Source organism: Rousettus aegyptiacus, unplaced genomic scaffold (genome assembly GCF_014176215.1).
Source record: "Rousettus aegyptiacus isolate mRouAeg1 unplaced genomic scaffold, mRouAeg1.p scaffold_m13_p_3, whole genome shotgun sequence".
Classification (NCBI taxonomy): domain Eukaryota; kingdom Metazoa; phylum Chordata; class Mammalia; order Chiroptera; family Pteropodidae; genus Rousettus; species Rousettus aegyptiacus.
In genome coordinates, this window is record NW_023416306.1 from 56388078 (window position 1) to 56412157 (window position 24080).

At 38.4% G+C, this 24080-nt stretch overlaps 1 long non-coding RNA gene across 2 annotated transcripts in view; it reads right to left on the minus strand.

Moving 5' to 3' along the window:
• The window catches only part of LOC107517029, an 89842-nt gene that overhangs the window by 31437 nt on the left and 34325 nt on the right, over positions 1–24080 (minus strand). For both annotated transcript variants that reach the window (XR_004956244.1, XR_001598418.2), the window contains exon 2: positions 3219–3428. This is a non-coding gene — a long non-coding RNA (uncharacterized LOC107517029). The remainder of the gene's footprint in view (positions 1–3218; positions 3429–24080) is intronic.

Here is a 24080-nt window from a genome sequence, read left to right on the forward strand (position 1 = left end):
CCATTGTCTTCTTTCTACCCTTTGTTAAAAGTTTAAAGGCTTTGTCTCGGAGTCAGTCTTCTGTAATATCTGTCAGTTTTTCTTCCTTTCATTCAGCCCCTTTGTTTCTCTCTCCTCCTCCTCCCCTGACATAATAGTAACATTTACTTAGCCATTTTGTAGTAGTCTTCTGGCTCACCAGTAGCTCCTTACAACTCACTCTGCAGTTTAGTAAAAACAGTCAAGGTGACCACAGTTGGAGTAGAAGATAACAGCAGAAGAATGGAAGGTTTGTGGTTTGGGGAGTAAGTAGGGAAAGCATGGTTTTGAATCCTAGCTATGAGTGCTTCTTGGTGGGCATTATTTAACCTCTGAGCCTCAGCTTCCCCATCTGCAAGAAGTGTTTAGCAATAACCAAATCACTGGGATGAAGAGAAAATAAAACTGTATATAGCTAGCATAAGTTGCGTTCAAGAAATGCTAGTTTCTTCTTTACCTTCCTTTTCCCATTCTTCTGGACTTTTCAGAAATGTTCTGCCATTTGCCTGTTTTGTAGGTCTTTCCTAGTCATTTAATTTATTCATATCCTGCCATTATATGTTCATTGTGACAGAAGATAGGCAGACCAGAGATTCAACCAAGACCACTCGTTTGCATAAATAATTTTCAAGCATAACTAACAACTCAAAGCCTGCTTCTTCTTGCCTTTCAGATATTCTCCCAGATGGAAAACCCTCAGCTTCATCTCAGCATCCTAAATAGCCAATTGGCAAGGGAGCATCCATCCAACTGGAAGCTGAATAGAAGAGGATTCAATATGATTTTATCTGGATTAATGTGATTTGGGTTTTTTGGAGGGAGGTGCTTTAGGGTTTTGGAGGATTTTGGATAAAAACTCATTTAAAACAAGTACCAATTAATTCAATGTAAGGGAACTAATTCTTTTCTTTCTGCCTATGTTTCTTTAAATGAAAAACAGTAGATCAATACACAGTTCTTATAGAGAGGCAGTAAATCCTGGGAATTAGCCAGTCTGTGTAATTTTAAATTCCAGCTCTGCCATTTACTATGTGACTGTGTAAATTATTCAATTTCTCTGTGCCTCAGTTTCCTCACCTGTAGCATACAATAATAGTATTTACCTATAGACTCACTGTGAGGAATAGAAAGTCAATACAAGTTAAGGGTTTAGGACATTGTCTGGTGCACAGTAGGTGCTAAGAGATTATCACTATTATTTAGCACTAGTTTTTCAATGAATAATTAATGAGTACCTACTAAGTGTTAGGCACAGCTCCAGTAATTATGAAATATTAAAAAATGGATTACCATCTCTTCTTTGCTTTCAAGGATCTTGTAATTGGGAAATAATGGAACTATTAAAGATTATTTATCACTTAAAGCATTCCCCACAGGCAAGTGGTATAATTATTATTATCATTATTTTGCACATGAATACTAGGAGGTTCAACATTAAATGTCTTGCTCAATGTCACTTAACTAAAGAGCTTCAAACCATCACAGTTTCCAGGATTTTGGACTCCAGAACCCCATGCTATCTCGCTTCCAGCACATCATGGCTCAGAAAATGTATTAGAGAATGTCTCGCTTTTCTTATTCTTTTTAAGAATTTCCTTTTGCCTAATATTTCAAGTGAATCATAGCAGTTATGCAGAGAGGATTATTTATTTCCAATTATGTGGGGCTCAGTAGCCCAAGGCATTCTTCTACTTCAAGAAGGAGAACCTGGAAACACAGACATTGCCTCATCTGGAACCACTGTCAGCCTTCCTTGCCCACACTGAGTCTGGAACTGCAATCAACTCTCTAAAAGAACATTAAAAGCTTTGGATCAATATTGAGATTGAAAAATTGAGGCTTTAAATGATTTCTATCTATGGGAACAAGTGTATTTATTGATGATGACAGAAGAAAACACTGCTGATAACAGAGTCGAAATTCATGCCCTGCTTTTTTTGGTTTCTCCAACATAGGCTTTTACCATTATAACCACCCCAGTGTCTAGCGCAGTGCTGGCACATAGTAAATGCTCATTAAAATGTTGTTGGCTAAATGAATGGCTGTATCCTATACAAACTGTTGAAAAAAATCCTTAAAAGTCTATTTTTGACACTTATTAAAATGAAAAACATGGTCAACATTTATGAATACTTTGTAGAATTACAATGGTTAATCCTAAACTTCTTTCCTTTCTTCTTTTAACTTTGAAGAGAGAAGAAGTATGGCACAACTGAAAAAGCACTGGACTAAGTGTTGGCAAGCCCGGGTTTCAATCCAAGCATATGACTGTTATTTTGTGACATGGAACACATTAAGACACCCCATCCAGATCTTGGTTTTTCTATTTTATCAAGTGCAAGAGCTGAATTAGGTTTGTTCAGCTTTCATAAGCCATTCAAATATAACTTTTATATTCGTATAACCTAAAAAATTAAGATAAAAAAAAATGTATGATGAAAGTGACAGTTAAGCAAACATTGTCCTGTGTATACCACTATGCCTTTACAGGCAACTTTCTTTCTAGAGCTTGTCCCACCCTACCTGAGGTCCTCAGCCATTAAAGCCTACCTTTGACAAAAGTTTTGGTTTTACATTAGTTATCAATTGCTACATTACAAATTACCCCGCAACTTAGAGGCTTAAAACAACAAACACTTAGAGTTTCACACTTTCTGTTGGTCAAGAATCTGGGCACAACTTAGCTAAGTGCCTCTGGCTTGGGGTCTCTCAAGAAGTTGTAATCATGCTGTTGGCTAGCGTTGCAGTCATGTCAGGCTCAACTGAGGCTGAAGAATCTGCTTCTAAGCTCACTCATTTGGCTGTTTCCAGGCCACAGTGTCTTGCTACATGGATCTCTCCATAAGCTGTGTGAGTGTCCTTATGACATGGCAGCTGGTGGTCTGAGAGGGAAGACTCAGAGACTCCCCAAGAGAGAAGCCATGGTCATTTGATAATTATTCTTGACAATGACATTCCATCACTTCTGTCTCATTCTGTGTGTTAGAATCAGGTCCACCTCACACTCAAAGAGAGGGGTTTACTCAAGAAAGGCAGGGACTCCTGGGGGCTGTCTTAGAGACAGCCTACCACAGCCAACATTTACTCCTAGTATGAACTTTAGATGTTAGTGTCGACCAAGGTGTCTTATTCTGTTTGGGCCACTGTACCAAAATACCACAGACTTGGAAGCTTATGAATAACAGAGATTTAGTTCTCACAGTTCTGGAGGCTGAAGTCCAAGATCAGGTGCCAGCATGGTTGAGCGAGGGCCTTTTTGAATTGCAGGCTTCTCACTGAATCCTCACATGACAGAAGTGCAGGGAGCTCTCCTTCAGGCTTCTTTTCTAAGGGCATTAATCTCATTCATTGGTCACCTCCCAAAAGGCTCCGCCTCCTAATTCCAACACATTGGACATTAGGATTTCAACCTGTGAATTTTAAGGGGATACAAACATTCAGACAATAGCATAGGGGGTATTCATTTTAACTGTGGGATAACAGTCTCTGTCTACTCTTTGAGGAATATCAAGCAAATTTGTTTCAGGGAAGAATTTAGGTGGTAAGATAGAGACCAAAGTGGGAATGAGGAGGGAAAGGATATGGCTTCCATTAAAAGTGAAACAATAGTCATAGTTATTGAATCCTGCCATATGCCAAGCAATATGGTAAGCACACAGCAGATAGGGTTATATAAAATTTGATCAACTTTCCCAAAGTACGACATATTTGCTTTTGGCTACCTCCTCCAAATCTCCATTGCCCCACAAGAGAATTGACTAAAAACTTTTCTCAACCTATTTGAACACCAGAGGCAGAATATTACAGTGAATGGAACACAGTACACTTGTACTTTCCCAGTCATAAGCGTGTCATTTAAACTTTCTAAATCTGTTTCCTCTTCTAAAAAAAATGATGTCTCACTCAACCTATCTATCATCACAGATATACGATAAAGAGTTGTTTCTGAGAACGGGCTTTAAAAATGAAAGCGCCATCCAAATAGAAGATATTCTGATTATGTGATTTTTCCTGGGCACAATAAGAAAAACAACATTTGACCTCTCCCACTCCTCCAAAGGATACATGCAAACTTCTATTAGTCTTTATAAATTTATAGAAAATATGTCATTATTACTGAAAAGTGTGAGCCTATCAACAATGCACCCTTAGCCAGGATTACTAATTGTGCTATGGTAACAAATAATCCCCAAATCTGTGTTGCTTGAAACCACAAAGCATTATTTGTCTCTCACTCTTTATGTCCATCTCAGACTGACTGATGCTCTGCTCTGTGTCATATCAGTTTGACAGGTCCTGGGCTAATGAAGCAGCCATTGGTCCATGCAGCAGGGAAGGGGAAGGACAAAAACTCACACACTGGCTCTTAAGAGTCCCCTCAGTGACACATAACATTGCATCTTTCACTTCACTGTCCAAGCTGAATCTTATAATGGCCAAGACTAATTTCAGAGGATGAAGAGTCAATCCTCAAATGTGCCCGGGAAGGGAGGAGCCCTGAAAGCATCAGGAGGCAGCACAGTCTTCCGCACTGCCTTCTGAGAAAATAGAGGGTTTGTATTCCAAGCTATGGGAGACAATTAACCTCTGACATGTCTAATATGTAAGCAAAATCCTTCTTATTTATGCATCGTTTAAGTTTTTTCCTGCAAAGTGAGTGATTACACCAAATTATGTTTTATTTTAAAAAACACAAGTTTTATTGGAAATCCCATTACCAACACTTCTTACAATGTGTCTCTAAGTCCTATTTTCACAGAAAGGAGTCTGAAATGGCGCTTTTTGTCCATGTGTGTATGTGTATGTGAGTGTGTTCTTGGGATGCTGGGAAATGAAAAGACATGATTGGCTTAAGGTCAAGTTTAGTCAATGCTTATAAATAATTTTTATTTGCAAGGTTAATAACTTAGCCCCTTCTAATTTAGTGGCACTGAAACTTGTTATAAACTTGTTAGTTCAGTTGTGTCTGTTTTAGATCGGCCTTCAAATCACAGGCTACTCGCACTGCCTCCCCAGGCTTTCTCGACCTTGGATCCCTACCACCATGCTAATCCAAATGAACACTGAAAGGAGCCTCCATTAGTTCTGGCTTCTAGTCTCATCTCTTCCATTAACTAACTGTATTGCTTTGGGAAAGTTGCTTTCTCTCTCCAGGACTTATCTCTAAAATGAGGGAGTTGGCTGGGAGAATTCCAGCTATAACTGCTTATGGTTCTAAGTCAGGCCGTGAAGCCACAGAGAGACACTATGTATGTTTCTTCCTCTTTCCTGAGTTTATCAGCAACTGGAGGAGATATCTCAGCAAATGCATGGCCTCCTAACATACAACAGAATGTCTTTGAAGATAACTTACATTTCAGCACCTCTCAATCTATTATTTCCTCAGATCCCTCCTTGTCAGCTCTGGGGTACAAAACCTCAGCAGTAAAATACAATTTACACGCACTGTACTTTTAATGCCTTGTTTCTTACTTAAAACAAACAGAGTATACACAAAGGTTGAAATTATTTCTCTGATTATACTAACTGCAATTTTATGAGGCTTTGTTGTGGTGCTTATGTTGCTGATTTAACCACCGGTTAAGAAAGTAACTGTTATGGCCTTGAATTGTTTATTCTTCTAAATTTTTTTACAGCCACATATGCAATAATTGATAGATTCAAAAGATTTTGGAAGAGAAGTCTTAAAAAATAAGTTCATATTCATTTATATGATTCTGTTGACATGAGGCCACTGAAGAAAAGATGTTAGTAGAAGAAAAGTGTTTCTTGGATGCCCAAATATAAACAGCTTCCTAACAAGTGGCTTCGAAGACAAGTTAATGTTTTGCTTGGAGATGTCATCAATACCCTGAAAATGGTTGATATCGGATTCAGAGTCTTTCCTGAATTTCTTGAACTCCAATGAGTAACTTGGAAAGTCTCAATATTTCAGAGTCATACACATTTCGATCAAACCCTAGTGACTGAGTAACCTTGAACAAGTTATATTAATTCTCTGAGCCTCAGTTTCTTCATCAACAAAATGAAAAGAATACCTATACAACAAATTATTGTGAATAGTAAAGAAATTAACATAAGTAAAGCTCAGTGTACAATGACTTCACATGACAGATGACCAACATCTTCATCCACACAAAACTATCGGGATGAGATTTTAATATGGGGTGAGGTTTGAAATGTTATACATGTCAACCCATTCCTAGCTCATATCAAAATATTAGGTCAGACACTTAGAGAGTGGGGATGGGGGTGGCGAGAATACTCTGATATAGGCAAATCTGTCTCATGAGTAAAGACAATCATGTATTTGGATTTTACCACAATTTAACTAGAGTGTTTCAAGCTTCCTAACAATCTCTGTGTTAGTAATATTTCTCCATGTTTTTCTTTATTCTCTGACTTTATTGGTTCCATAGCATCCACAGAGCCATCGTGTATAACTAAAGTGGAGAGGGGAAGGATATGAGGCATTCGTTATCTTATGTACCCTACCCTTAGCTTGGCCAGCATGAAAAATAATGCATACATAATTCATTTTATGTTTATAAACAACTTTAGCAATTTATTCTCCAGGATCAAACATTTCATCATCATTCAAATGATAACTCCAAGAAATCCCTCTGGTCACCTATTATATCTAAATTATCTTGTACTTATGGTGTTTTTAAACAGAAATCCTCAGAAGACACTAAACAAAGTAAAATTTCACCCTAACAAAGTTCTATCTATATTTCTACTTAGGACCTAAAAATTACTCTTCCTTAATCTCCATTGGTCAAGTTTATAATTCAATTTTATTTTAATTCCTTTTCTTCAGTTCTTTCCTTAAGTATCTTTATAACTCCCCCCACCCACCACCACCACCATTTTCTAAGAATAGGAACCATGTCTACTTTTCCTGAGTATTATATCTTTTTAAATTGGGGTTTTATTTCCAGGTTTCTCTTCATTTTTGTCCATTAAGATGTCTTACTTCAATGCAGTTATCCCTCTGGTTTGCTTTTTTTTTTCTCCTCTTGCCAAATTCACTTTGGTTTTCTCAGGCCTCAACCAAAAACCACAGAATCTTAGCGCTAGAAGAGCTCTCATGTGTTTTATAGGTTCTTTCTACCAACACCCTGAAAAATTACATAAACTGTGCTTTCTAGCTCTTGATATTTTTAGTATACACCAAATTTGACCCCTCTTCTTCCTGCAAAATAGAAAAAATAAAAGCAAAAACTACTTGCTTAAATATGAGCAGGTAATTTTGATTCTTTGAATTATTTTCTCATCCATGAAATGTGGGTGTTTTGGTTAATGAGCAGTATGGAGGGAAATTGGGAGGAATAAGACACATGGCAAATAAATTCCTTTGCAAGTTCAAAATCTATGGTTAATATATAATGTAATCATTTAACCTATCTAACAGGAATATGAGATATCTGACAGACTTTTTTCTTTTTGTCTAAGTGCCACCTTATAGCTGTGGGCTTGTGGTAATATGGTTGGTACAATTAGAAACCAAAATTAGGAACCAAGCAACCACAAAAGGAAGAGGCTCTGGAACAACTCTAAGCCCTTATCCAGAATGTGCAGCTAAGGACACTGCAAGAGCTCATGCTTTCCTGCACATATGGTCTCCAGTCTGCAACTCTCCAAACAGTGGGCAATCTCCACATACCTCACATGCATACCTGGAAACCTTCATGCTCATTTAACTGAGACTTTTCAACAAATCTCAGAGAAAAAGAAAACTAGATAACCAGTTACTTAACTAAGGTCCATAACTCAACTCATCTTAGGGTGTCATCAACAGTTCTGCTGCCACGATATGCCCTACGAGAAATACCCAAGTGTTTTTCATCAGAACCACTGCTACGAGCTTCTCTGACATTGAGCTATGGACTTTATTGTTATTTTAAAGAAAAATTATTGTTCGACACATGAATTTTAAAACATCTGTTTTCATTCTGAATTCCTTTTTTCCAAAGATATTTCATCAGTAAGAATTACCATTGCAGACCCAGGAATTTGAAAATATTCACAAGCTCATACACAAAAACCAAACAAGTTGTCAAAGTCATGGATTTGGGGATAAAGGAGAAGAGGTTGCAAACTAGTCACAGGTGACCTTACACAAAATATAAAAAGGACACATTGGATTTTTTCTCTCTTTCTATCTAATTGTATAGTGACATGAGGATAAATTCCAAGATTCACCACCAGTTTACAAGTATTTCATTATGACTCCTGGGTTGTCTGAGATATACATCATTATGTTCATCCCCCAGAGAGTGACAGTGAATTAGAGAAACACTTCAGAACCCTAGAGTGCAGAACTCTAGCCCGTTACCCACCAGCGGCACTCAGCTGGGTCAATAATGCTTGCTTTCTAAAAAAATACAGGAATGTGATATTACTCCTTTATTTAAAACAGTCTTTTGAGCTGGTTCGTTTATGTGAATTTCAAAGAAAAACATTGTATTGATGAATTATGTTATAATTAGTGAAATTTCAGGAAGGAAAACAATCAGTACTCATACTTACAGCCACATCACCTGAAATATAACCGTTAGTGTCTAATTTATCAACAATCTGCTAGAGGGATAATATTCTTCTTCTGTATTTTTAGGCAAGCAGTAAGAACACTTGAGCAGTTATTATGTGGCCAGAGATTGATTTATATTTTTATTATATTGCTTCTCACTGCAGTCAAAAAATCTTGAGCAAAATGGGGGAAAGGGTAATTGTAACAGTATAACCTCACTATAAAATATAGAATGCTTTATTTATACAGTTTCTCAATGTGAAGTTCTCTGTGATGTCTAAGATTGATACTGGACTTTCAAGTCAGCCTAAATCACAATTCTCACATAATTACAAAAGGTACATCCTGCGGATTTCAAACTACAAAATCATGGCATAGAACAGAGGGGATAAGATATCTAGGGGATGAAAGCATGTGAAATCATTGTTTTTTCATCATAGCTAATAAGCAAAATATACACCACCCTGATGCCCAGGGTTTCAACTCAAATACTGGTAACCTGTGGGTTTGAAGGATTCCACCAAAATTCAGCTTGGGCCTGATCATGTGTGTCTGATGATATGTTTTAGGCATAGAGCTCCATGGCCGAGGACAAGCTTAACACAAACTAGCCTATACTTTAGAAGGGCATGCCTGCCGGGTTCTTACTGTGCTTATACAAGTCAGGACCGAGTTGAGAGAGTGTCATTTGGTATCACGGTAAGGATAGGAGACAAAGGCTATTTTAAGAACAATATGGTTTTTGGTGATCTCTGTGAAGTTTATGAGTAGTCAGAGAAGAGAACATAAAACTCGCTCTACACATGTAATTAAAATACAGGGTAACTAAATTCATGTGTAAGTAATAGGAGAGCAGAGTGGAGCCAGGGGATCATAATAAGCATCCTGGTTGAAGTGAAAAGCAATTTGTGGTGGGGCTTTCAAATTCCTACTTTAGTGGATAGATTTGGAAAGCTCACGGTTAGTCTTCCTGGCTGGGTAGGTTTACTTTCAGAGCCCTTTCATTTAAAAAAAAAAAAAAAAAAAAAAAAATTCTCTAAAAATAGTAGTTGGGTTTGGTTTGGATTTTTTTCCTGCAAGAGAAATCACACAGTTTTATAAATGAATCACTGTTTCTTGGGAGCAAACAGCTAAGTTCAACAGTAATCAGCATTCCTCTCTTTCATCCATGGAGGGGTGGGGGGGCCGGGTTACTAGGCCTTAAACTCCACCATCTCCCACACTTCCACTGGGCCTATCAAATTCCAAAGCCTATTCTAAATGTGGATTTATGAAATGGAGACAATGGAATGGATGGGGAGGACTTTACAAAACAAAGCAGATGTTACCAACTATTCTGGAGTCTGCAATTCTGTGGGCTGAGCATCTGTATGATGGACTTTGTCCCAGGATAGCGCTGTGCCAGGAAACGCCCATCCCTCCTGTAGAGATGAGATGAGGTGGCTTCACCGTTAACCATGCAACATGTTCCTGCAAACTGGCATACCTCCCACATGAGCAAGACTTGGCACCACATAGAGGTGTTTGACTGTTATTTCTACTAACCTCTATAAAACAGACCCCCCAAAAGCCAAAGATCAAATTTATAAAGTAAGTAGCCATGAGGGAGATAATGAACAGATAAGAACAAAAGATGCTCTACATGGTTTTGTACTGTAAGTGATCTGTAAAAAGAAGACTCATGCAAAAACTCCTAGTCATGGACCATGTCCTCAAGAATCTCAGTACATATTTGGGGGGGAAACAAGCTCTCTTCTTTTTAAGTGAATTATTAGTTTAAAACCATAAACTATATTGAATTCTAGAACAATAGAGTAGAAGAGGCCTTAGTCCTCACTTTGACCAATTTCCCTTTTCCCCTCCTGGGAAAAAACATCCAATGATGTAGAGCAGACAACTTTCAAAACTGTAGACCCACCCTGTGTTCTGGAAGTACAGCATCATGGTTAAGAGAAGCACATGAGTTCTGGAGCAGACAGATCTCATGTCAGATCCCAGCTCTGTCATATTCTAGCTGTCACTTAACTTCTTAAAGTCTCTGTTTCTGTAGCTTTCAGGTCAGGATAATAAGATCGAAGTAAGCCAAGGCTGCTAAGCCATATATGTGGCTCCAGCCCCTGCAAAGGTGACATTAATAAGAAGAAACATGTTTTAATGGGGTGAAATAAGAAGATTCAGGGGTAAAAATGACTTTTAGTGGGTTAGCAAAAAAAAAGAAGAAGAAGAAGAAGAAAAGAAGAAGAAGAAGAAGAAGAAGAAGAGGAGGAGGAGGAGGATGAGGAGGAGGAGGAGGAGGAGGAGGATGAGTAGGAAGAGATAGAATAATACGATCCTCATTCAGACAGTCCTCCTGCCCTCCTCCTACGCAGCCTAAAGAAGAAGAAGAAGAAGAAGAAGAAGAAAACTTCAACTATTCTTGTGCTCAGTTTTCCTCAGAGCCCTGAGTTTTCAGAAGCTGGTCTTCCAAGACCACAGGTGCAAAGAGAAGCTAGAAGGATTGGATTCCAGGGCCACTGAGCCACACAGTTACTCCCTCCCTCATCCAGAACAGTTTTGCATCTTTCTTGTTTACATATTAGGCTTCTGAGTTACATCCCCTTGAAGAAGATATATAGATATCTTTCAACCACCACCCAAAATACTTGTGGAGAAAACAGCACAGAACTGAGTATAAAAGGCTGGGCAGCCTCAGGCAGGTTACTTACCATGTCTGCACCTCATTTCTAAAATGAGAGGTTTGGATCACCAAATCTTCAAGATTTTTTTTTTTTTTTTGGTGCTTTTTTGACAGCCTCACCTCTGTTCCCTAATGCCCAGGACCCCCTTCCCCCATAATGGAAACAAGCACTTTCCTTTCCCTTCCCAAAGGAGATGGATGAATTAGAAGTAGACACAAACCACCCTACCTCTTCCCTTATTGGAAGCTTCAGCTTCTCTCAGGACAACACGCCTCTCTGATCTTAGTGCCCTGAAACATCTTTCCCTGTCACTCACTCCTCCATGCCGGGCTGAAGTTTTTCCTGCCTACCTGTCTTTCCCCTGAGGGTTCTGAAGAAAGGGTAAGGAGGAAAATTCAAGATGAACTAGGTGATTCTCTCTCATCTTTCTAACTCACACTAGTCACTCAAATATTATCCTAGCAAGGAGAAAAAGAAGTGGGGTTTAGTCAGCACATGAGGCAGGTAAAATGGCTTTGAACAAACCTGAAGATGCTTGCCATAAATTGCCTGCTGCCCATGTTCGTTGAGCTCAGAGACTTGAATGATATTGTACACTTTATCTTTATAGCCTCTTTTATGCTAACAGGCCTAGGGGGAGCAGGAAAGGGCAATGTAGTCTGCTAAAAGCTATGCCATTTGATTGCTTCATAATTTCACCATTCATCTAATTTGGAGTACACATTCATGCAACAAACCTGTCTGTCACCCTTAACAAGCTCCTTGGTACAGACCGGAACAATCTCTCTTATTGTAAACAACCTTCTTCGGCAGGGAAAGAAAGCCCAGGACACACTTTTAACACTCACAGATGTAATTGCTTTGGACTTCCCCACCTGCGGTATTGGATTTCTCAATTCCCTGGATGCCTCATCAATGGATATCTTTTAAAACACTTTTTTCCCTATTTTTTCTTCCAAGCTACTTTACATACATTTTTTTAACACCTTCCATGTGCAAACCACCACACTAGAGAATGCAAGAGATCATATCCTGTAAGGTTTGGGCTTTGTTTCTTGGAAAACGGGCCTACTGGAGTAAAGAGAACACATACTTAGGAGTTAAGAAAAATATAGTTTTGACTTTGGTTCTTCCACTCAGTAGCTGTGTGACCTTGGCAAGTTAATCATCCTCTTCCATTTAAGTTTCCTCATTTTCTAAGTGAGGTCCATATATTATCTGATATAAATTGGTAGAAATCAAATAGAATAATATATGTGCATAGACATGATGAACTCCATATATAAAATGAATTAACTACATTTAAGTTTTCATCGATTCTCTGGTCACGCATTCCACCATTCTCCACTCCACTCCCCATCCCAGCCACTCTTTATAAACATACTAACACAGACATATCCCAAGGGAAAGAACAAATGAGAGTCAGAGCAAGAGAGAAGAGTTTACCGTAAAATAAATGTGGATTTCATTTCAATTCTTCAACTGCTTCCCTTTCCTGATTTGTATTATGTAATAGCTGACACAATTGAATTGAAGAAAAGATAAAGTGTAGATCATGCTGCATTTCCATCAATCTGCACATTTTCAAATGGCCATAAGAGTAGAAATGGTTCAAACTGAAGAAAATTCTCAAAAGAGATCTAGCAAGTCACTTGCAGGAAACTTCGGGGATGCCAAATCAAAGCCAACAATGAAAATTGTCTTAAAGTTGACAACCAGATTGATCAATTTGTTCATGGCTTTAACAACTTTCACTTTTTGTTTTGATGTCATAAAAAAATTAGTGCTAGATTGTAGATGCCATAGAGTCATGGACCATTTCTTAATTACAGCCATCAGAAGTGAGTAAACAAGGGAAGAGCCTCTTTCTTGAATGAATGACTGACAAAGTCGATGATAGATGACATGAAAAACATAGTAGGGCCCTGAATAGTTTCTTCATGAAAGTGTTCAATAGTGATGAAATGATGAGTAAAATTATGAAATATGAAGTGGATAAATTATTGAAGAAGGGAAGAGAATAACCAAAGAGTAGTTGAAAAAGCTTGATGTGTTCTGCATAGCTAAGACTGGAGCTAGGTATTTTAAGGAAGTTAAGAAGCTAATAGAGATAAAGATGTGTGTGTGTGTGTGTGTGTGTGTGTGTGTGTGTGTGTGTGTTTTGTTCTGCATTAGATCTACTGGTGACTACATTTACAGAATTACACATCTGTCATTCCTACCAAACCAAGAAGTCCTGGAGTGCAGAGATCTACTACAGAGTCCCATAGCCTAGAGCCAGGCCCAACCTACGGGAAGCATTTAATGATGATGATGATAACAGCAATAAGAAAAATAGCTATTGCAACTAAAAACATTTATTCAGCTCCTACTACATTCCAGACAAACTTCTATCAATTTTATGTAATACATATATAAAGTTCTATCAATTTTATGTAATATATATATATCATTTAATTCTTACAAGATCCCCAGCAGAGATGATATGTATTTTCCAAGATTTGGAGAATCTGGTTTAATATTTTTTTATTTCTTGATAATACTCAATTTCATGTCAGTCCACCTCTCCATTACCAAGGGCCATGTCTGTCTAATTTATATCACAGCTAGTCTCCTATGGGATAGAGAGAGGTCCGTGGCAGAAAGAAAACAACGCTGCCATAGAGGATTGAGAATTCCAACTTTTCTGTCCTGAAGGCTGTGAAGCCAAAATCTTAATGCAACGATATCCCTCCATAGAGTGACTGTGTGTAATTTTTATTTTTTCTTGTGGGCTTATTTATATATCCTAATAACAAACAATAAACATGCATTACTTTTTAAATATGTAAAGAAAAACACTGAGGAACCATTTTTTGAAGGAAGAAATATGCTACAGTACATGACATGAATCTGAATCAACAATAAGATATATGATGCCTGAACACATTACAATCAGTGTCACAAAGGACAGACGAGGGGTAATGTCATTACCAACACTGGCCAAGAGTTACTTGATCTTTCTGTCTAGTTTGTGGCCTGAATTCTCTCAGGCCTGAAAATGGTAATAAAAATGATTTTTAGAAAGAAAAACAGAACTTCTCTAGCAAGGTTAAGAAAGCTGGGATGAAGGAAAATAAGAGGGACAACTTATCATCTGAATTCATGTGTATGAAAATCGTCATAAAAATGACACTGACCAGCTGTTCACCATTCCCATTTAGCACAAAAAAAAGTCTCATATTTCACTGAGAATTTGGTGTTCAACAGCAAAACAACCTTCTTGAAGACACATGTAATAGACACTGAAAGTCCATAGTTCTATGTACCTGGAAATACTTAAAACTAATATAAACAGCCAATTCTTTGGAGGTCTGCATGTAACAGTTTTGCATGGAACCTGACAAGTTAGAATCTTTCAATTATATCCTCGTTCTGATTGACTTAATCTATCCTCCTTAGAGCTAGGATGGGAGATCTTCACGTAGTGCTTCATGTAGCAAAGTAGGATGAGACCTTCCTGTAGTGCCAAACGAGTTTCTTCCAATATATTTTAAAAGTTAATTCAATTGTAACCACATTACTATCTAGGCAACAGATAACCAAAATTTAGGCTCCTCCAAAATGTTCCCTCTGAAAGAAACTATAACAGCAACTACTTTAGAATAATATTGGACCTCTGCTCCTGTCTTTTCTTGTTGGACTGTATTTTAAAAATGGAATTATAATTGTACATGATAGAGTCATTCAACTGGAACCATCAAATTGATATTGCCAAAACCATGGTATTCTGGTTTCCTTTTGGGGAATAAATTAAAAGAACATTCATGTCCCTGCACAAATGAACCCAATAGATCTAGTTTCCTGTATTTCATATTTATTTAGTATTTATTAAATAAATGTTTATTAAATACATCATAATGGGTCAAATATTTGTGTTACTTTACATTGCTTAAAGAGCATCCCTATGTATCATCTTATAAGAGCCCTACAAAACATTGCTAAGCAGGCCCAGAATATTATCATTTTAACGATTCTGAAACTAAGGTATAGAAAAGTTATGTGATTTTCTTGTGCCTACTCAGCTCGTAAGCATTAAAGACAAAAACTGGAGTTACTTCACAATTCTATCCTACAGTCTTCATCTTTTAAATGTTTATAATGTAATTGATAACATACAGTTTTAAAAGGTAAAGATCGTTAATATAAAATAACTCCATATGACAATCAACAGTCATAGGAACCCATATAATCAAGTGGCTAAATAGTGGCATAAGTCACCAGCTATGCTAGAATTTAATTAGCTAAGAAATCAAGATAGCCAGAGGAGTCAAGACTCCTTGATATCCTAAAATATGGATAAAGTTTTATAGACTAAGAAGTGAAGGGAAAAAATCTATCAGGTAAAGAAAATTGCAGAACCACTGAGCAGGTACATCAGGTAGTGGGGTGGGGTTCAGAGGCCATGAAGAGTTAAGCAGGAGCTCAATTTTCACATCAATGGGATGTATAGTGAGATTTGGGAGAACTTGCTAGAATTAATATTGACTGGATGTCTTTGCTCTAGGTACTTTATCAGCCTAATATCACTTATTTCTCAAAATATCATAGATGTGCTTATTATCCCTATTTTCCAGATAGGGAAACTGAGATTTAAGCCATGTTAAGCAGTTTTTCTAAGATCACATGGCTACTATGGTAAATTGAGAGGGAAAAAAAAAAAGCCACAAATTCTACCTGTCCTGGAAAGAATTTCTCTTTTCCAGATGCTTTTACCTCTCCTTCCCAGAAGAAGTACAATCTATTTCTCCATCCTCTGAACCAGGAAGGAACTTCTGGCAGAAATATGGCAGAAATGATATAATAATATGACTCCCAAGGCTAAGTCCTAAGAGAACATGCAACTTTAGTTTTTGTCAACTGAAACTTTACCCTAAGACCACAAGATAAGGCAGCTAGCCTAGCCTCCTGGAGGATAAGAGGCTACACGGAGAAGAACTGAGGTACCACAGCCTATAGGCAGCATATACTGCCAGCTATGAACGAGAATGTCTGGGACTTTCCAGTTCAGACATCCTTCCAGCTAAATGCAGCTACATAAGTGAACCCACGTGAAACCAGCAGAAGAACCAACCAGCCCACACACGACCATGAGAAGAAATAATTCTTATTTTTTGTTTTGTCTTGTTTGCGGGGTGGTATTCTATGCCTAATTCTTTCTATCATACAATGCCACTTCCTGAAATTTTAGGCTAGTGACTTTATCCAACTCTTAATTGGGAAACATTTAAAGTTTTGAGCAATGGAGTGAAATGAAGAGAATATTCCTTAAAACAGTTAAGGTGGCATTCTAAACTTTTAGAAAAGAAACTAGAGGCACTTAGTAAGTGATTATAATAACCAAGCTCTATGTAATGACTATTATAAAGATAGTTCGAACTGAGAATGCTAACTGGCTACCTCAGTATCCATTTCCTCCTTTCTTAGTAATAGAAACCCCAAATTTTTCTAATCGTATGACCATCTGCAATAAAAGTTATCTTTCCAGACCTCCCTTGTAGGTAGTTATGGCCACAAGACTAAGTTACGGCCATTAAATTACACAGAACTGTTATATGGGAGCTTCTTTTGCCTCTCTTTTCCTTGTTCTTTCATACTCCTTCCAATCTGGAGCACAGATATACACAATCATACTCAGCCACCATCTTAGATCATAAGGACAAGGACTACACAGATACAGTAGAGCTGACAAAGGCCTGCATCCCCGATTATCCCACAGTGCCACCATACCAACTCTCTGCTTTTGCATTATTTTTATGTCAGAAAAAGTGAACCATTATCTAGTTAAGCTGCCATTATTTTAGAGCTTCATCATGTGCAAGACAGCTGCTTACTGATAAACTGGTATAGGGAAGATGCAGGAAAGGAAGCATCAGTAGACCGCCGTGTTCACCCAGAAAGAGGAGATGAATATGACATTCATAAGTGGAAGAAGTTTTGAGTGTGGGTGATCAAAAACATGATAGAACTTTTCCTCTCTTATCTATACAGTTCCCACTACACAACCAATACACCAGGTAGCTTTTAAGTCACAGGAATTTGTGCAGTCAGTTTTCTCATTCTGCAGTCTGAACCCCACAAGGACCAGGTCAGAATAGAAGCCCATTCCCAATTGCAGCAAGGTAGGAAAAAGTTCATAATATGTATGTGGTGGCCATTAAGAAGGGTTAGCCAATGTCAACATTTCGGTCCCTCTCTTACCTGAAACAGAGCTGCTCTTATCCCAGACAGAAACACTATAAATCTGTACTATTTAAAAAAAAAAAAAATGTCATTAGGGATAGTGTTTAAGGTGCCTGGGATACATCACTCAACAAGAGACAGAGATTCCTGTCTTCATGAAGCTTACATTCTGGCAGGTAGAAGCTAACAAAGAACTATTAACCTGATATGTAAAGCCAATGACATGGTACGTTAATGATGTATCCTTTGAAAAAGGGGGAGGAAAAGAGCAGGTAAGACAAGGAGTGGCCTCATCAAAGCTAGGATCCATTCAGTGAAAACCATACTTCTCTAGAGCGCCCATTAACTGGAACTTTCAGGGAAAGATCCACACATCCACATCCACAAAAGATGTGTATTTATTCTAGATTAATTTTCAAGAATAATAATAAGTGCATTCACTCTCTTTGGGTTAGTGAGATAGTCTTAGTGGTTGATCTATAAACATGGGTGAGACCCACATATCTCCAAGTATAGAAAAATAAAAAACCCAACAGAACTAACATTACCAAAGATACTGTTTAATAATTAAAATCACATAATAACTATAATCATTTTAATATAACTCATGTTTTTGAGCTCCTTATAATGTGGCACTGTGCTAACTACTTCACAGAAATGGTACTTGAGATAGAGGGACACCTATTGAAGCATATTTTTAAGAACAAAATCAGAAATGTGTTCCTAACAGTCACAAAAGTATGTGTGTGATTTCCCATGTATGTGTGTGTGTACTTGTGTGCCACCCCTGTAAATACAGAGTTATGCTACATGCCCTGGGCACCTAAAAAGTTTGGTAATATTTAGATGTTAGCTAGTTAAAATAGTATTAACCTAAGCCTTTTTGAATATGCTTTGGGGGTGGGGATTAGTTGTGGTATAAATTTATTGGCTGCGATTTAAATGAAAAGAATTACAAAGCACCATAATGTTCATTCTAATCAAGTGATGCTTCAAGATTGAATTTCAGACTGTAAATGTGGTACACACATTTGTCTCTGAATGGGACTTTGAGTCCCAGCTGTTGAAACATTTGTGGGAAGGTGAAAGTTTTGTGGACTAATAGATTCCTGTGGCAGGGAAAGCTTAATGCAGCAAAAGATGTTTTCACTGAAATGACACATCATCTCAGTCTTCATATATACACAGTCTTTCTGGGTACACTTAAACGAAACTTATTCTCCTCAGAAGGTTCTTTGACGGTGGAGAAGATATATCAGGGAAGAAAAAGCAGTTTCTCCTTCTGAAACACAGTGGTTAAATTAGAAAAAGCAGAATTTTGGACAGCTCTCAAAAATCCTAGTTGAGAGTACATCAAAAGATTTTTAGCAATTATTAAATTATCATGAAATATCATCTTTATTTGTGGCATTAGTAAACAAAAATAGACCGATAAGGCTGTTAATAAAGTACTTATTTCTTTAGAAGTCATGCTGGATTAATCTAACCCCAAATCTTTGTAGCATAAATCTAAAGCAATCCAAAATTGTAAGTAACTTGTCAAAAAGTCAAAGAATTAGTTGCTGTAGGATTAGAGTTTAAGTCCAGGATATCTGATTCCAAAATTAGTGTGTTGGACCAGCATCCTTACCAGCATATGCACACGTGCACGCGCGCGCGCACACACACACACACACACACAATACATATTCATACTTATTTACTTTATAGAGTTGATTAACAAAATTACCATTTTTTTCCTATAAACATTTAAGACTCCTACAGTTGATAATTTGTGGACCGTTGTTTCGACAGGCAGCCTCTGCTCCCTGTTCCTTTGATAACAGTACCCAGATTTTTCTCTGAGAAAAAACCTTCTCCCAAACGAACTTCAGGTTGACTTCTACTCCAGCTTTAAGAGCACAATAACTTCAGTCTTGTCCAGAGAACTGCCTTCTCCTGTCCACAGGATTGGTTCATGGTTGCACATGTGAACGAATCTAAGCCAGACCCAGGGAGACATTTTTCTGGGGCTACTAGGAGAAAGACAAGTTCTCTTTCTACCCAGACATGAAACTGAAAGGGACTAATGCAGTCATCATGCCAACATATGGAGTCTAAGAAAGAAGCCAGAATTAGAAAAAGCAGAGATGAATCAAAAATGGAAATGGATGAACTCCTGAGGACATTGGAGTTCCCCAATTCAGCCATGACCAATGCCAGCCCTACTCTTGTCCCACACTTTTCTATGAACTTAAAAAACATTTTTTTATGTAAGTCAATTTGGACTATGTTTTCTAAAAGTCCCAAGTGATACAGTTCTCCCTCTCACACAAGACAGGTTAGGAGAGGGGCAGTCCTGCCTAAATCAGCAGAGCAGGGCTCAGAATCATAACAGAGGCATAGAGCAGAACATGAAATTTCAGGGGCTGACAAGAAAGCTGTACTAAGTCATTCCTGAACCTCAGGCTCCCCACTGTATAATGAAATAAGGGCTCATTCCTCTCTCCGAGGTCTGCATCTTTAGTTCCTGGAGTCTCAGGAAACAGCAGGGAGCTCAAATGTCCTTACTGAGAAGATAAGGAGCAAAATCAAGGGGCAAAAGCTTTGTCTGGCTGCCCAGTACTTACTCACTTACTAACACACTCGCTCTCTCTCTCTCTCTCTCTCTCTCTCTCTCTCTCTCTCTCTCTCTCTCTCTCTCTCTCTCTTTCACACACACACACACACACACACACAAGCAACTTCCCATGATAAAAAAAAAACTTTCAGAGGAGACGCCACGCCTTTCCTGTTTCTCTCTTCTATCTCCAACTTGTACATAGAAAAATATCCCGGCATCATGATGGCTGTAACATAATCCAGGCTAAATGCGGAAATTGCAATGCCGAGGCTGAAATAGACACCACATCCTTAACTCGATCTCATTGAATCTCTTTAAAACAAAATAAGAAAGAGAAGGACAAAGACATATCATACTGAGAAGAATGGTCGCCTAAGTAAACCACCGAGTTTGGTTGGTCTGTCTTTTGTCAGTTTAGGCCCAGACTCTGCCGGCGCTGTCAATGCACTTTTGTTGGAAATTATCACTGTCTACATAAACAAGGCATATCTTTTCACAGCAGCAATCTCACACACACACATACACACACACATACACACACATACACACACACACACACACACACACACACACACACACACACACTAATGCTTCCTGGCTTTTCTATTGCTCTGTTCCAGACAGAAACTAAAAGATTTTGAGGACTTAAAGGGGAAATGCTGTTTCCTAAAATGAGAGAGCATTATCGTACTGCCTTTTCTCCTCCCTTTAGTGTCTGAGACTTCAAACAAAAACCGAGGTAAATAAAAGCCAAGAAGCCAAGGCAATGTCTTGCAAGGGTTAAAACCAGATCAAAATCAAATGGCACGCTTCACCATGTCTTCTGCATGACTGATACTGCAATCGATCTGCAGTGGTTCATTTTCTCTCTGGAATCTCTGCCTACTGAGAACAAACACAAACACATGTGGAACCAATAGGAAGCAGACTAAGGGCCTTAAGAGTCCTGCACCAACCTGTGTCAGAGAGCTCTCACTTAGCAGATGGGGCAATTAATAAAAGAGTCAAACGGTATGACTCTGTCAAGGTGCCTTTAAGTGCTAACAATCCTCTTTTGTCTTCCTACTGTAGAGTACAGATGGATTCCGATTCAGAATAAGAACTGTATTGTGCCACAGTTGACTCTTGTACAGTGCCCCAGTATTAACAGAGGGCCAGGTGTCCTACGTCTCCCAATTTAAAGACAAACATGATACTGGTTCTTTCCCCCAGTAGCATTTTAAGTGCTGATGTGACCACTAATCCAGGGGAAATACAACTTTATAAGTAACTCGGCCCTTCAAAAATATCTGAAAGAAAGGATTTGCCATCAAAGCATTGCCTGTTTATGCACACACCTTTCTGCCCACTGATTCTAATCACAAATATATAAGTCTTGCCCTTCAGCTGACAGCTAGGGTTTACTAAATGCACTTAAGACTGAACTTTTAGCAGGTGCTACTTTATTTTTTAAGATGTAGAAATTGAGGTGTCAGGGTCACGAGTGGTAGTAAGAGGTCATGCAATTCTTTTTGCAAATGTGAGTCTTGGTGTTCTGCTAGATTTCCAGCTTAGTTTGTTGTATTCTGCCACAGTTCTCACCCCTGCCCTCATCTCCTTAAGCCACTGCCATCGCAGACAGTAACCACTTTTCTTCCTCCATGAACCAAGTCCAAAATTTTGGAAATGTGTCTGTCACTCCTAGGGCAGCTGCGTGAAACTGAGAATGTGCTCTGCTTCCCAGGCTGAATGCCAACCCAGAACTATCTGGTTGGCTCCTAGTTTACATGTCAATCTCCCATAATTCTTTTCCCATGAGGAAAAGAGCGCTCTAGATGTTCCATTGTATACTTTTTATCTCTAGACCTTTGTGATGTATGTATGAGATAGACTCCAGGTGACCACTGTCTGTTCAGAAGCCTTCTCTTGGAATGTTCCCTTTGCTCATCAATCAGTAGAACTGGCATCTGGAATAGGCAGATAAAAATAAAACTCATCTCCTCAGACAGTCTATTAGAGATCACAGAATGCTCACTAGATTGTTGTTTGTCATTATTGCTGCTGCTGTGATGTTAGGGAGTGGGCTTCCCTGTGGACTGAAGGTCGAGCATTGATTCACTTTGCTAAAATTATAATCAAATATTTAATTAAATTCAATAAACATGTCTTGAGCTCCAATCCTGCCTGGTCCCAAACTTAAGTTTTAAGGTCAATTCAAACTGAAGTAAGTTTTTAGGCTGAAGGGGAACTTCTAGATTATTTTGCCAAATAACCTACTTCAGAAGTAAATGCCAGAGAGGCCAAGAAATTTGGGAAGTCATAAATCTGGAGACCAAGTCAGGATGAGGCCAAGCTCAGATCTCTTAACTAGACCCGAAGACTCTAGTGTTCTTTATTCCACATTACCCCATCTCCACCTCTTAACAGATGCCATTATACTTTTTGGTTTAATACCCTAAATCTCACCCTTAGACCCTGCCTCTGTGCTTATAGGAAATAAGGAGAAAACCGCTCTGTTCATCCTTCTTTCAAAATAGGTTAAGAACAACTCATCCACGGTTGTTCCGACAGAACCACATCTATTTTTCCCACAGGTAAGGAGAAGGTAAGGAAAAGAAACACCAACTATGATGAGACAAGAGATCACATCTGTTTATAAAAGATGCCATGACAAAACAGTATTTCCACATGAAGAGTAATATAGTATTTGGCTTAACTAACAATAAAATTCTCTCTTGCAAATTATTCACTATCCAATTGCTGCCCTAATCATTAGCTTTCCGCAATTTTCGGAAGAAACTTCTAACACCTTAGCTTAGCACTCTATCTATATATCTGAAAGAATTTCTGCTTCCCACCCTAGCCTCCTCATCTGTACTAGATGGCCTGTACACTAAAACCTGTCTTTCCTTCCTCTATAACAGAGTTCAGAATAGGCATATAACTTAAAAACTACATTTCCCAGCACCCTCAGTAGCTAGGCATGACACGTGATTAAGTCCTGATGTGAGCAAAAAAAAGTGTACCTTAACTTTAAATCAATATGCATGCTCTTTTCCCACTTCTCATGCCCTGCGGCATAGTGGGAAAACAGTTTCAACCAATCAAATGAGGCAACACTCAAGGAAGTAGTGAATCGATGAGATGGAAGGAACCTGGGTCCTTGAATAATCACATAAATCAGAGTTGCTTGACAGCCTAAACTATCCAGATTACTATATAAAAGAGAAATAATATTCTCTATTACTGAAGCCATTTTATGTTTAGATGTCTTTGACATAACAGCCTAGCCTTTACTCTAATACATACCCTTTTGTCATAGGTTGGGTTCCCTAGGAATCAAAATCTGAGACTCTTATATATGCATATAGGAGGTTTATTGAAAGGGGCTCCCAGTATTATGATGGACAAAGGCAGCAGGATTTGGCAAAGGAAGGATTTGAACCACACACAGTGGTGATAGAAGTCACAGGTTATTCTAGAGAAAGCTCTGAATCTGAAATACCCTTTCTCGTTGAGGCAAGTAGACACTTGTATACCACTTAATGACCAATTATTAAATGGAGGTTGCACGTGGAGAATAAAGAGGACTACGAGTAAGGGTACTATCTTTGGCCAAGGAAAATACCTAGCTAGGGTTTCAGTTGATTGCCTAGAGCTACCATATCCAGCAGCTGGGGATGCGTGCCTCAGCCCTGAAGGTGAACCTGAGTAATGCACTCACTTCAGTCTACCTCTGGCATCTTCCAGACCCACTTGCTTCATGTAATAAGCTCTTAGAACGGCAAATCCTGGATTCTGGTTGATCTCTTTCATTAGGGTAACTTAAAGAAGCGAACAAACTTCATCTCCAACCACTGCAGTTGGTCTCAATGTTGCAACTGATTCTCATCATGCCCTTCTTTATCATGTTTTCTAAATTCCCCTTATTCTCAGTTAAAAGCTCTATTAGTCTGGATAGCTCACATGGTAAGGAGACTCAGAACCTCATCCCCAAAAGGTCTGAGTCCCTGATTTCCAAGCTCTTCTGAGACTTTTGCTGCAGCAC